We start from the raw sequence: 14,218 nt of genomic DNA, 5'->3' as shown, positions 1-14,218 counted from the left end.
AAACGCTCCTTTATAATAAACTCAATAATTTAGCAGTAAGTCTTGTATTCACTTTATTTGAGAACCGGTTGTTTGAGAGCAGACGTTTTAAACTAAAGGGCCCGTGAAATCCTTGTTGCAGGCCAACCTGCTTTCAACGCAGTAACTGTATATTGTGTGTCTCCTATGGCTGCTCTGTGAAAACAGGTCCTGGACACAGAGCAGTTAGTGAGGGCTGAGCAGGTGTACATAGAGCTCCTAATTATTGCCCTGTGCACGCTGCATTGACTTTGGACTTTGTAAGCTCATGTTTTGTACAACACATATAAGGGAGCTTCAGATTCTCCTCTGCGCAACTGCATTTCACATTGCGTGCTAAATCCAGAATGTCTAAGGATGACAGGCATTGGAATACATCTAACTGGATTATGTCCACATTTCCACAAGTTATCTTCTTGTGGAGTTACCTATTAGCCCATGAAGGAAGAATATGGGAAAGTGGTTTCTTTTAAAGATGGAAGGCATGCATATGAATGGCCTTGAGAGGAACTGCTTTTGTTCATCTTCTCTGCAGAGAAGAATTTTCTAAAGCAAATAGGTATTTATTAGCAAATTTGATCTAATGATGGGTAAATTTTTGTTTTATTTTGTAGTGATAGGTAAGATTTTAAGCTTGAATAGGAAGGAAAAAGTTTTGATGAATTTTTTACAGTTTTACTGGTGCTTTTTTCCTTTGTTGATAGCACTATACAAAAAAGATGACCTTTTCTAAGTGATGGATGCATTAACAGGAAACACAAAATCTTCTGGAAGTGAGATTGTTTTTAATATGCAAAAGATTTTTGAATTACTGCAGAGTACAAGGTCTAGAGCAGCAAGAGGGTCTTAATTGATAATGTACCCAGTAGGGAGCTTATCCTTTTAAGTGTAACATTTCAAAAGCCACTGGGTAAAGGGAAGAGGGGGTTGGGAGAGGAAAGCATGCTTTTGAAACCGAGTACTTAGGTGAAAAATGATGCCATGTATTTAGTTGTATGTCTTTTCTTTTCTTTTAAAAAGGGAACAGTCTACAATACAAGATTTGGAATAATTTCATAACATATTAAAGTCACACATAAAATACAGAGAAGATGCAGCGAATTAAAACCATAAAGGCTCATTTTTTGCTAGGCTGGATAACTTCTTTAAAATGTATTTGCAAATCATCAAGAACTCAACTGAGACGGTGAATTCAATGATCCAGTGAATCAAAAAGGCTGCAGTGATTACTTTTTACTAATTCTTTGTTTAGATTAAATTGAACAAACAGCCTTCCCAGGCCGTTTTGATATTGGACAATTTTTTTCACTAGAGGAACATAAACTAATCGATAACTCTTATTTAAGTTATTAAGACTGCTTGAGAAATTTAAATAATGAAAGGAAAGACCTTCAGAATTTGAAGAGCTGAGCCACTAACAAGAAGCACACATGTAATTGTTTGTTTAGCAAACCATACCACACAGGTTTTGCAGGGTCGGACATAAAGTAATACATATTTGGTAGCGATTAGTTCTTTTAAATGCACTCCTGGCTAAGCTTCCACATTTCCAATAAAGAAGGCTATTACTGATGTAAAGGCCATTTAAATCAAATGGGAAAACATTTTGCCATCTTGGCAACTGTTTAAGAGCCCCAGTAATACCACAAACAAATACATGTATTAATGTACATTATTTAATCAGAAATAAGTGCGTTTTCCTTTTTTAGGTTTCCGCTGCCAGGAGAAGAAAAGTTTTTAATTCATTTCAGGAACTGAACCAGAATTTTTTTTCTGATGTGACACATTAAAAAAAAAAAGAAAGAACAATTGAGCTTTCAATGCCTCAGGCGTTCAAAGATAAATGGGAATGTGAGTACTGGCCACTTCAAGGGAGCTCTGCATTTAATATTCCCTCTCCTATTTGAAGATGATGCTCACAGGTTGACGGCCACGCCAAAAACACACAAGAAACTTCCTTGTTATCAGGGACTATTTGTATCTATTAGGGTACGAGCTAAGCGACTGTAACTTGGGAACTTGACAGTAAAATGGTACAAAGCTGGAAACTTTATTCTCTCTTTACTAATCATCCACGGGGCAGGCAGGCTGACCAGAGCAAGTCGACATCTGTGTTTCTCAAAGTCCTGCAGGGACCCAGGTTCCTCCCAGCTCCAGGTTATACCCTCCCTTAGGGTGGCTTATCACCACCTTGTTGGTGCTCCAACCACTAGGAGGCCAAAGAAGACGCACAGGGCCTGCCAGTCCTCTTTATGTTAGGACAGTGTTGAACCTCACCTGAGCCCTGTGATCCTGGACAACAGCAATGGTTAAAGGAATTCCCCTTCCCCCAACTCTGTGTGCTGGAAAGAACTTACTGCAGACAACTGCCCATACCAAGGACTTAGAGAAGATTCAAGGATGGCTTTCTTCTTTACACAAGATGAGGCCAGACCCTTCAAATTCCCATTCTTTGCTTCCTAAATGATTAACTGAACAGTTTTGTCTCCACTGACCGATGGGAACAGAATGCTTCTTAGACGAGCTTTGGTGGAGATTTTCTGTGTGCCCCTGGGCTCCTGAACTTTGGCCTGCCCTCGGCCAGAGCCAGCATACCCCCTGTCCTTAAGGGTCTCTCTCCGAAGAATTGGCTGGATGACAGGCAAAAACATTCTTTGAACTCTTGTCTGACCTTGACACATTTTCATCCCATTTCCCCACACCTAGTTCTGCCTAACCTTCTTTACTTCTCTCTGGAAGAAATCCATTTCACTGAACACTTGCAAATTTCCTGGTCAGAGTGTTCTCCCTACTCCGGTAGTCCTTCCCCAACCATTTGCAATAATCCTTTCTAAAAAAATCCAGATTCGTTTTGAATCTGACATATGTGAGCCAAAAGTTCAGTTGCAAAGGGCAAGGGGATGTGTAGTATCTAGATGAATAGCTAAACCCAGCTCAAACCCCGGGGTTCTGTTAATGAAAGGAAGAAGGGGATAACAGATATTAAAGAACAATTACAAATATCGCCTGCACTCTTGATAAAGTCAGCCACAATCTGTAGTTCTACAATCTTTTCTCTCAGACTATCTGGAACTCTTGCTCGAAATAGGTGACCCAGAATCTCGCTGTCATGTGCCACCTTGGTTTTCCCTCAGAGTTTCACTGAACTACTCGGCTATATTTCTTAAAATGTGTCAAGATGGTCTTCCTTCCAGGCAAAGTGCTTGGGGCAAAATGCTTCTCCGGTTTACCTCAGGACTTAACCTAATCCAATTTTGGAAAAGTTATTTTTGTGGAAAAGGATAAGCTTTTGCAGGACCATCGTACATGCCTGTACAGGTTGAAGAGCCTGTCAGGCAGTCTGGTCTTTAGAGATGGACGATGTAAAGTCCCGACTCTGCCAGTGACTAGCTGAGGACTGATAAGCATGGTATATAACCTCATGAAGACTTGTTTCCTTATATATAAAAAAAATGAGAATATTTAAGACCTATCTCACAGAATTATTACACTAATAAGAGATAAAGTGTCTAGTATAGTGCCTGGCCTTTGGCACATGCTCACTAAATGGCGGATGCCATTTTAATTATCGGATAAAGCTTTGCTCCCATCACATCTCCTCTTCCGGATGCTTCCTCATTCTGTTGCTCTCACCAGTCTGGTTCTACACCCACACGTCCTCTCACCAGGCAACATATAATGCTGTCTTCAGGGTCTTTGCTCTTGCTTTTCTCCACAAATAGAATTGCCTAATCTGTGTTTAATTACTTGAAGGCTTAGTTTTTCTGACTTTTAACATAAAACTTCCTTTAAAAAAAAAAGTAATTTGGGGACTACAACAGATAGGATGAGTTGGATCTCTGGTTATTTCAAACTGTACTATGCTGAGTTACTGGGCACTGAAATTACCCTGTGATATCTTCTCAAGCATTCTCCTGTTACCTGTTTTCTGCACCGAGGAGGAGCAGTGGAATCACATTGCTTCCACTTGTTGAGAAAAATCCCACAAAGATGTTTAAAGAGCCAGAATAAATTACACACCTTGTAAGCCTGCATTTTGATGGAATATGTATCCAGTGATGATTGAGATTAGAATCTATCCCTTGGCAGAGTCACTCATATTCTTCCACAGTCGAGGGTGTTTGTTGGATGAACGCACATGAGTTCTTATTTCAGGTACACGTGGTTTTAAATTCAGATTTTTGAGTCATACTGTGTGCTTCCTTAGATGTTCTTTTGGTATAAATCTTTAGACTTTAAAGTCCTGGTAGTGGATTACTTTTTTTTTTTTTTTTTGAGAACAGTCTTTAATCTATGAGTTCTTACCAAATTCGGCCTTCATCATTATGCAACCAAGTATTCCATACCATCTGTTGGTGTTGTTTACAAGGGAAAGGAAGTAAGCACATAAAAATTTGGAACAACGACATAAAAATTCACCTTGAAAAGACTTGTTAGAAGTTATGTAGGGAATCCTTGAAGCTCCAGGTCAGGCAAAAAACGGATTTCATATAGGAGCCGATCCGTAATTCTTACTGCATAACAAAACCTCACATATTACCAACTTCTCAGCTAAAGAATAAAGTTTTTCTGATGATGAAACCTTTTTACTTTTCCCTAAGTCTTCTTGCAGGATTTGAGGAATAGTGATATAAATGAGGACATGTGTTGTAAGTTTCTGAGGAGTTTCCCAGGGAATAACTAAAAAATTTCAAAGAACCTATCTAATGATCATATTCAAAATTATTTTTCTGCCATATCCTCTTTTGGGGAGTCTACAGGCCAATTGGTGGTCCTCACAGATATGAATACAACTGGAAGAAATTCATGTCCACCGCAACCTCTCCCTCCCCCAGTCAATACCATAGTGAGAGCTGATTTTACTAGTTTTATAATATATTTCGAATTCCTCTTTCCCTCTTGCATGCTTGCCGCTACATCCCAGGCACCATCACCTTCTTCCTGGTTTACTACAACAGCATCTGAACTTCTCTATCCACTTCTTTTGCATTTTTCCAAATTATCACATGATAGTCCACGTAATTTTCTAAAAATAGAAATTATACTATGCCACTCTCCTTCTTAAAACTCCTCTATAGTTTCCCATTGCATTTAGAATAAAATCCCAAACTTCTTCCCATACCCTACAAAATTCTACGTGTTCTGGCTTCTGAAGATCTTTCTACCTTATCACTGCTTCTTTCTGAGCACCCTCCAGAGATCCATGGTTTTCTTCATTGCTGTGAATCTGCTACGAGGCTTTCTGCTCAGTCTCTGTTCCCTGTCTGTCTTCCACTTGTCACCAGGCATTTGCCTCATCTTTTAGGTCACAGTTTAAACACAACCTCCTCCAGGAAGTCTTCCCTCCTTACCACATCTAAAGTAGGTCCCTCTTTCTCTGGTGTTCTCTATCACAGTACCTTGTCTTCTTTTTAGCCTTTGTCACTATTTGTAGTTACATATTGATTTGTTTATATTTATTTATTTTAAAGATTTTATTTTTAAGTAATCTCTATGCCGAATGTGAGCTTGGACTCACAATCCTGAGATCAAGAGTCAGGTGCTCTACTGACCGAGCCAGCCAGGCGCCCCATACTGATTTGTTTGCTGTATATCCTCCACCTGAGTGTGAGCTCTGTAAGTACAAAGTCCACGTCTGTCTTATTTGCCACTCATTGCTCAACTTTTCCAGCATGCCAGGAATACAGTTAAGTGCTCAGAGAATAGTTGTTGGATGAGTGGAATGAACAGTGATTACAGCAATAGACCTCTCTTAGGCCCTTATGATGTGTTAGGCACTCGGCCTACCACGATCCTAACATTTCATTCTTATAAGAAACACGCAAGATGGGTATTCAAAACCCTGGTTTATAGTTGAAGAACCTAAGGTTTAGAGGGTTTAAATAACTTGCCCAAAGTTTCACAGCTACTAGGTGACAAGGCTAAGACTCAAACTTAATTCAATCTTAAAGTCCGTGCTGTTAACCACTATGCTATACTGAGACCTATCCATTTATCCTGAAAATGTTTACTGAGAATATAAACTGAACAAAACTACTGGGAAGTAAGGAACAATAAAAGTAATAGTACTTCGTTTCAAATTTACAAACTATTTGGCATTGAACATATTTGTGGATGAAATGACCAGGGGCTCTCCATAAAGAGAATCCAGCCAGTAGGGCACTATTAGAATCCAGCCAGTAGGGCACTATACTGTCCAGAGGGCCCACAGGGTGAGGAGGCCACTGAGCATGTGCGCAGTGGTTGATGGGAGCAGAGCAGGCTGAGCCCCAGCAGGTGATGGACGTGACCCGGAGAAGCCTGCGGGGAGCTAGCTTTGTTCTCTGACAGGAGACCACGGTTACCCTCACAAACGCCAACGCTGCTTTTAGTGTGACAGGAGCAGAGCTAAAATCAGGTTTTCAATCTACTTTTGAGGAAAGTAATGGTAATGTTTACTTTACAAATGTCTATAGCCTTCGTGGAGAAAATGTCCTTTCAAGCCATCTGAAACTGTTCCATAGATCGAGGTTGTTATGGTGATGCAATGGAGCAGCTGTGGAGTAGATTTGTAAAGGGAAAACACAATCCAGGTCCTAATACTTACAGCCTGTCTTATCAGTCTCATTTATTGCTCTTTGAAAACATGGAGGGGATCCTAGGGAGTAAGAAAATGTGAAACCATTGAGAGGATAGCCATCCGGTCGGATATTGTAATGCACGATGCAATGAAAGCATGAACATCCCTTCTAAGTCTATCTGTATGAAAGCAGCAACTTTAGAAATTTTCTTTAAAAAGAATCACAAACTAAATGGCAGAAAGTTTGAGCAAAAGGTCAAGACGCTTAAAATTCTACTTTTCCACGAATCTCTAAAAATCTCAGAAAAAAATATTATTGTTTTGGTCAATCATTAGATTATTTGCTTTTAAATTCCATATATTACATTAGGGCCGGGAATGCTTTGTACAAAAGCACATTTCAATTAAATTTATTTTAACACCTCCAGTTAGGTGTTTATTTGCAGACAGAAATAGGATATTTCAGACACTGATTGGTCTGATTAATGGTGCTCATCAGGAAGAACCAAGGGATCATAATTAAACACCAAAACTACATGGTCTGTTGGTTTTATGTTGTATAAATTATGCATGAGTTTGGCATTTATATTTCATGGAAAAATTACAGTGCTGTTTCCTCAATGCATTTTCTACATAAAGAATACAATACATGTGTGAATGTGAATATGAATTTACAGCCTCTGATGTACTACCTTTTTTTCTCTTTTTAAAGCAAAACTTTCAAAGATTCAATAGTCACAGTTTAAAGAACACACGGAGCTCCACTAGCTCTCTCTATACTATCGGCCCTTACAAAACAGCCAACTATTTAACAGAAGAATCAATCTAGACATTGTTACTTTTTGAGTCAATTATGGATTTCACAGACCACAAAGAGACATCCCTAAATCAGGTGAAAAATAGCTTTGGGGGCACAATAGAATTGATAGCTTTTGATTTTTCTAGGTAAAGGCATTCAACATAAAACTATCATCTCTATTATTTTGTGAAAGGTAAGGACATAATTAATAGAATTCAAAATCAAATGAATCTGTCTTTATTAAGAACTCTTTACACTGTCCTTGTTTTTCTTACCTTACTTCCAAGCACTAACATTTATTATTTACAGTGAGGCACCAACCTGTGGAGCAGCTTTTGAAAATGATGGCTTCCTGGGTCAGGAACTTTTACTTCCTGGGTAGTATTTGTACATTGTTGGCAATCGGTATCACAGGGCCATAGCACTAGCCTCCTGGGATACGTATTCTAGGCTAGCTATTAAGAAAAACATGAGGTTCATCTCATAGTTCTCTATTATACACCTCTCCTTGCTGACCACACCCAAGCCATGGCAACTTTCTACCAGTTTGTACAATGTTCAAGACCCCACCTGCCTCAGAGTCTTGAACCACTTGCTGCTCCTGTCCAAACTGATCTCTCCAGCACTCTTCATCCGCTTAATACCACTTTACCCCCTAGGACTCAGGTTAAATATTTATCAGAGAAACCATCCCAGACCACACATCTCAATTAGGTTTCCTTGCTAGGCATTCTCCCAAAACCTGTAGCTTTCCTCTGATGCACTTAATACAATTAACAGACTGGAAGAGCTCTGAGAAGAGAGTGTAGCCACAAGTTCATCTTTGTTTTCTCAGCACCCAGCATAGGCTTGTCATGTAGCTAGCTGTTGGTCCAGAAACATTTGTTGAATGATGGATAATGGTAACAAAATGATAACAACAGTTCCTTTTACCATTCACTGAGTGTAGACTTCGTTTCTGGTACTTTACGTGTAATCATTGTCTCTCAACTTTGCAATAAGCCTGGGAGATGGTTCTTTCTGTGCTTAGTATGTGAATGAAGAAAGTGAGGTTCAGAGGCATGATCTTTTGTCCATGGTTGCAAAGGACAGAGCCAGAGGTTTAACTCAAATATGTCCTGTTTTAGAGCTTATGATCTTGTGTCTCTAATGCAAGGTGGTATCCTTTTATTGAAGAATGAGGAATTATTATTTTTCAAAAATTTATTTATTTGAGAGAGAGAGGGAGAGAGCAAGGGGAAGGGCAGAAGGAGAGAGAGAGAGGGAGACAGAGAGAGGATCCTGAAGCAGATTCCCTGATGAGCTCCGAGTCTGACGCAGGGCTTAATCTCATCACCCTGAGATCAGGGCCTGAGCCCAAATAGAGAGTCGGCCACTTAACTGACTGAGCCACCCAGGCGGTCCAAAGAACAAGGAATTATTAATACATAAAATAAGTTAATTTAAATTTTTCAACTAATTATACAAAAACATTTATTGGTTGGTTTGGTTATCTGTTGTTGCATTAAAAAACAAACAAACAAACAACAAAACCCAAACCCTTGATGTCTTAAAATAAGAAGTCATATATTGGCTTATAATTCTGCAGTTTGAATAGGATTGGATGGAATAGTTTTTTTCTACTCCACATTGCATCAGTACTGGTGGCTTAACTATGGCTAAAGGATCCAATTCTAAGAAAGCTTACTCATTTGATGGCAAGTTGATACTTGTTAGGAACTCAATTGGAACTGTGAACCAAGCCCTTGAAGGTCCTCCATGTGTCCCCTCTGTGTAGCTACATTGGGCTTCTTGAAACATGGTCACTGCATTCTGAGATGGAGTGTCCCAAAAGCAAGCATTCTAAGAGGACAAGCTCCATGTGCAAACCTTTATTTTCACCATGCCCATGAGTGTACGATTGACCAAAGCCAGCAAACAGCCAATATCAAAGTCAAGGTCAGAAGGGATGGTGCAAGGTGACCCACTGTGGGTCACTAAAGAAACAATCTACTACACTTCTATTTAATGCAGAATGGTAGGAACAAAGATCTTCTTGTCTCAGATCTTTAGTCTTCGTTTCTAAAAATGTGAAGCGATGGGTACTCACAGAGAGCCATTTTTCTAATGACTACTCTTCTGAGTAAAAGCATAGTCATCTCTGTATTAGTCAGGATAGACTAGGTATCTAGCAGGAGTAAAAACCCTAGTAATTAACTCAATGCAACACAGCCTTATTTCTTGCTCTTGCTGCATTCCCAATGCAAGTCAGAAAGCTCATTATAGTTCCTCAGTGCCAATGAGTTGATGAAAGATTGATCTTGACAGGTACCTTCACAATCACCTGAACAGAGTGGGAAGAATGTGGTGAATCATGCAGTGAGCTTTGAAGCTTCTGCTGGAAATGGCATATGTCACTTTCTTTTACATTTTATTGGCCAAGGCAAGTCATGGGGCCATATATAATTTCAGAGAGAATGAGAAAGTAAAATCCTCCATATGCTTAAAAGGGGATAACTAGACATATTTGGTGAACAGCACCATTGTGGGTTGAATTATATACCCCCCCAACTTCATATGTTGAAGTCTTAACCCCTTAATATCTCAGAATGTGACCTTATTTGGAAATATGGTCATTGCAGAGATAATTACTTAAGATGATGTCACATTTATAGTAGGGTGGGTCCCTAATCCATGGTGATTGTTTTGCTTAGTTTTTGAGGGATAGAGAGAGCTTGAGTGTGCTTGAGCTCTTGGGGGGTGGTGGGCAGAAAGAAAGGGAGAAAGAATCTTAAGCAGGCTCCACGGCCAGACAGAACCTGATGGAGGACTCAGTCTCATAACACTGAGATCATGATCTAAGCTGAAATCAAGAGTGGGACGCTTAACTGACTGGCACCCAGGTGCCCTGTTGTGATTGGTTGTCTTATAAAAAGGCAAAATTTTGACAGGGACACATCTGGGGAGAAAACTATGTGAAGATGAAGGCAACAATCAAGGTGATGCTGCAGGAGCCAAAGAACACCAGATTGCTGACAGACCACCAGAGCTGAGAGAAAGGCATGGAAGCATTGTCCCTTACCGCCTTGGGAGGAAACCAATCCTGCAGAGTCCTTGATCCACTTGTAGACTCCTGAGATGTTAAAAAATATATTTTTCTTGTCCTAAGCTTCTCAGTTTTTGATACTTTTTTGCAGTAGCCCTAGGAAACTAATGCAAGCATTGATGATGAACATAACCTCTAACATCATTTCTATTTTCCTTTTATAACACTAATTCACCCCTCTGAGTTTTCCTTTCTGTTCTCCCACGCATACTGTGCACTTATGTGTGAACAACCTATTTTTCCAATTCAAGACTTTGAATTGAAATCGTCGGCAATCCTTGTTTCTCTTTTGCTTCTAATTAGAGCAAATTTCTGAAAATATTCTCCCACAATATTGTTTGCTTGCTCGTTTTTCATTCTTTCCCTCACTGTGTCTTGCATAGCAGAGTGATGAGTTTCTAACTCATTTCTTTGTCTCAAGTCATGCTCTGCTTCTATTTATATCATATGTAGCTTTCAGGATAGCCAACTCTCGACACCAGTTTCTGTATTTCATTTCTCTACTTGGTTTAACATGTCCTATTGTTTCCTACGCTAGCCTTTGCATCTCTGGACTCATTACCTCTCACCCTCTCTTCCTCTTCAACTCTTTCCCAATTTTCATTATGATTAGCTGTCACCTGTCTAACCTAGCAGAATACACCTGATGGTTGCCCATTACTATACTCATCTTGGTAATTTTACCTCAGTGCTTTTGTCTGTCATTTTCTGGATGGAATGTTCTCTGCAATAATTCATGTCTTTCCTTTCTGATTATCTCAGAAATCACCACCCCCAGAAAACTTAATGGATTGCACTATCCATACTACTCTTAACCTTCTCAGCACTTATTTAGTTTACACTATTATTATTCTTACCTTGATCAAGGCATTGTACTTGTCTATATGAATTATGTAGTATAATTCTCTTGCCTCTATAGTATTCATATTTATTAGATAAAGTTTCAGTGAGGCTAAAGCCCATGGAATTTTTATAACCAATGAGAATGATCATGATTTAAATAAATCACTTCAGGTGATTTATTTAACACACATATACCAATTTTAATAGTACGATTTGATGAGCTTTGAGCTATGTACATGTGTGTTTATATTTTCTATAATCATCACACCAAACAAGATAGAGAACATTTTCATAACCCCAAAAAGCTTTCTCATGATGTTTACAGTCATTTCTCTATCGTCAGGCTCAATGATCTGATTTCTGCCACTATAAATTGGTTTGCTTGTTCTAGAACTTCATATAAATGGAACCAAGTAATATATTCACTTTGTTTTTTCTCAGTGTTATGGCTTTGAGATTCATTCATGTTGTGTATGTACATTAGTAATTTTTTCCTCTTAATGCTGAGTAATATTCCATTGTATGAATATACCATAATTTCTTTACCATTCACCTATTGATATTCATTGGCTTCCATTTTTTCCCCACTATTTCAAACATAGCTGCTATGAAAATTTTTATGGAGGTTTTTGTGTCTATATTCATTTATTTAATGGGAAAACATCTAGAAGTAAAGATAGTAAGTCATACGATAAGTATACATTAACTTGAAGAAACTACCCAGCTACTTTTCAAGGTGGTTATGCCATTTCACATTCCCACCAATAGTATATCAAATTTCTAATTTTTCCCATCCTTGTCAACTTGGTATTGCCAGTCTTTTTAATTTTAGCTGTTGTCTAGTGAGTATGTAGTGATATCTCATTATAGTTTATTTTTCATTTCCCTGATGGCTAATGATGTTGGGAATGTTTTCATGTGCTTTTGGATCATTTCTGTATCTTTTGAGAAGTTTCTATTTAAATATTCTGCCAAATAAAAAAGAGCAAAATATTTTAATTTTGTTGAAGTCTGATTTATTTATTATTTGCTTATAGGTAGTGCTTTTTTGTGTCTTGCCTAAGAAAAATTTGCCTTTCTGAATGTCATAAAGAGATCTAGTAAGTTGTATCTTTCAAGAAAGTGTTGATTTCATTTAAGTTTCCTAATGTATTGGTGTAAGTTTGTCTAAAACAGCTTCTCAATATTGTCAAGAACTGGGAAGAACTGAGACTTTACTCTACTTGCTAGTTGAGTTTGCCTGCTCCATGTTCATGGATGCTGGACATAAGACTCTTGGGTCAGAGATGAAGGATAGTTTATTACTCACAGAAATAGCTGTAATTAACATTTCATCTTCTTTCCCAAACTCTAGTTCTCATAAGGTGATATGAAGAAGGTCAAACGATAGCCACACACGCAGTGGGTTGTATTACAGAGACAAACGCAAAGCTTTGGGAAGCCAAAATTTTTTCATGAGTGGTAATCATACCTGCTCTCTGTTCCAGAGACAGTCATTATTTGTATCTTTTAAGGCTGTAAGCAAGTCTGATAACACTACCAGAATCTTCATTAAATAGTTCACTAATTAGAATAAAGAGTGCAATTTTAATATATTTAATAAATACTCACATTACATTTATTTGTCAGACACTGATCTTGGCACTTTGTAAACATCAACTCATGTAATTCTCATAATGACCCTACAAGGTAGGCATAGTTAGCATCCCTATTTCACTGATGAGGAGAAAGAGGCAGAGAGTTTTAACAATTGTTCAAGGTTATGTGGCAAGTTAGTGGCACACCAGATTTGAACCCAGATATTCTGACTTCAAAACATACTTTCTTTATTATTATACTATGTTTCTTCTTCTTTTTCTTCTTCTGCTCCTTCTCCTTCTCCCTCTCCTTCTTTTTTAAAGATTTTATGTATTTATTTGACAGAGACACAACGAGAGGGGAAACAAAACGGGGGGGGGGCGGTGAGGAAGAAGCAGGCTTCCCGCCAAGCAGAAAGCCCAATGCAGAGCTCGATCCCAGGACTCTGGGATCAGGATTTGAGCTGAAGGCAGATAATTAATGACTGAGCCACCTAGGCACCCCTACTATGTTTTTTCTGCTAGAAATAATGTTTGTTGGTGAAACAAGTGGTATTTAAGGTATGTTTATTAAATAGAAATAATATGCAAATGCATCTATAAATGTTGCATAACAATATTACATCATAATAATATATATTGATAAGAGTTTGGGAACCCATCAGCCTAAGACTCGTTGAAAAATGCTCAGGCCAAGTATTCCATGTGGTTCAGCATTCTATCATGTATTGGAAGATTCTGTTGTCTGATCCAAGTAGTTAGCTGATTCTGTTGCTAAGATATTTTCACAACTACCATGGCTGAAGGTACACGTTTGAGGGGAGCCTGGGTGTCGCAGTCAGTTAAACATCTGTCTTTGGCTCAGGTCATGATCTCAGGGTCCTGGGATGGAGCCCCATACCAGATCCCTGCTCAGTGGGGAGTCTTCTTCTTTCTCTGCCTGCTGCTCCCCCTGCTTGGACTCTCTGTCAAATGGATAAATAAAATCTAAAAAAAAAAGAAAAAAAAATACATGTTTCAGTACCTAAAAGACTTTAACAAGCTCAGATCGGATGGCATTTTTAGTGACTGTCTACTAATAAAAATTTGTATGTATCACAATATTTGGTCTGAGATTTGCTTTCATTATAACATCCTACATGTTACTAGAACTGCAGATAGAATTCTCAACAACTGTAAGTTGCCAGAGATTACAGACATCTACCAAAAAGAACCAGAGAATTTTGAAAGCCTTAATTGGCTTAGGTTGGTTAGCAATGCCAGATTTGTCTGACTCCGAAGACCTCTGCTTTTGTTCTGATTATAATTCCACATTCTGGTCTTCCTTTAGAAAAGGA

The sequence above is a fragment of the Mustela nigripes genome, chromosome 6 (assembly GCF_022355385.1).
Source record: "Mustela nigripes isolate SB6536 chromosome 6, MUSNIG.SB6536, whole genome shotgun sequence".
Classification (NCBI taxonomy): Eukaryota; Metazoa; Chordata; class Mammalia; order Carnivora; family Mustelidae; genus Mustela; species Mustela nigripes.
The sequence above is the reverse complement of the archived record's forward strand: the minus strand, read 5'-3'. Positions refer to the sequence as shown.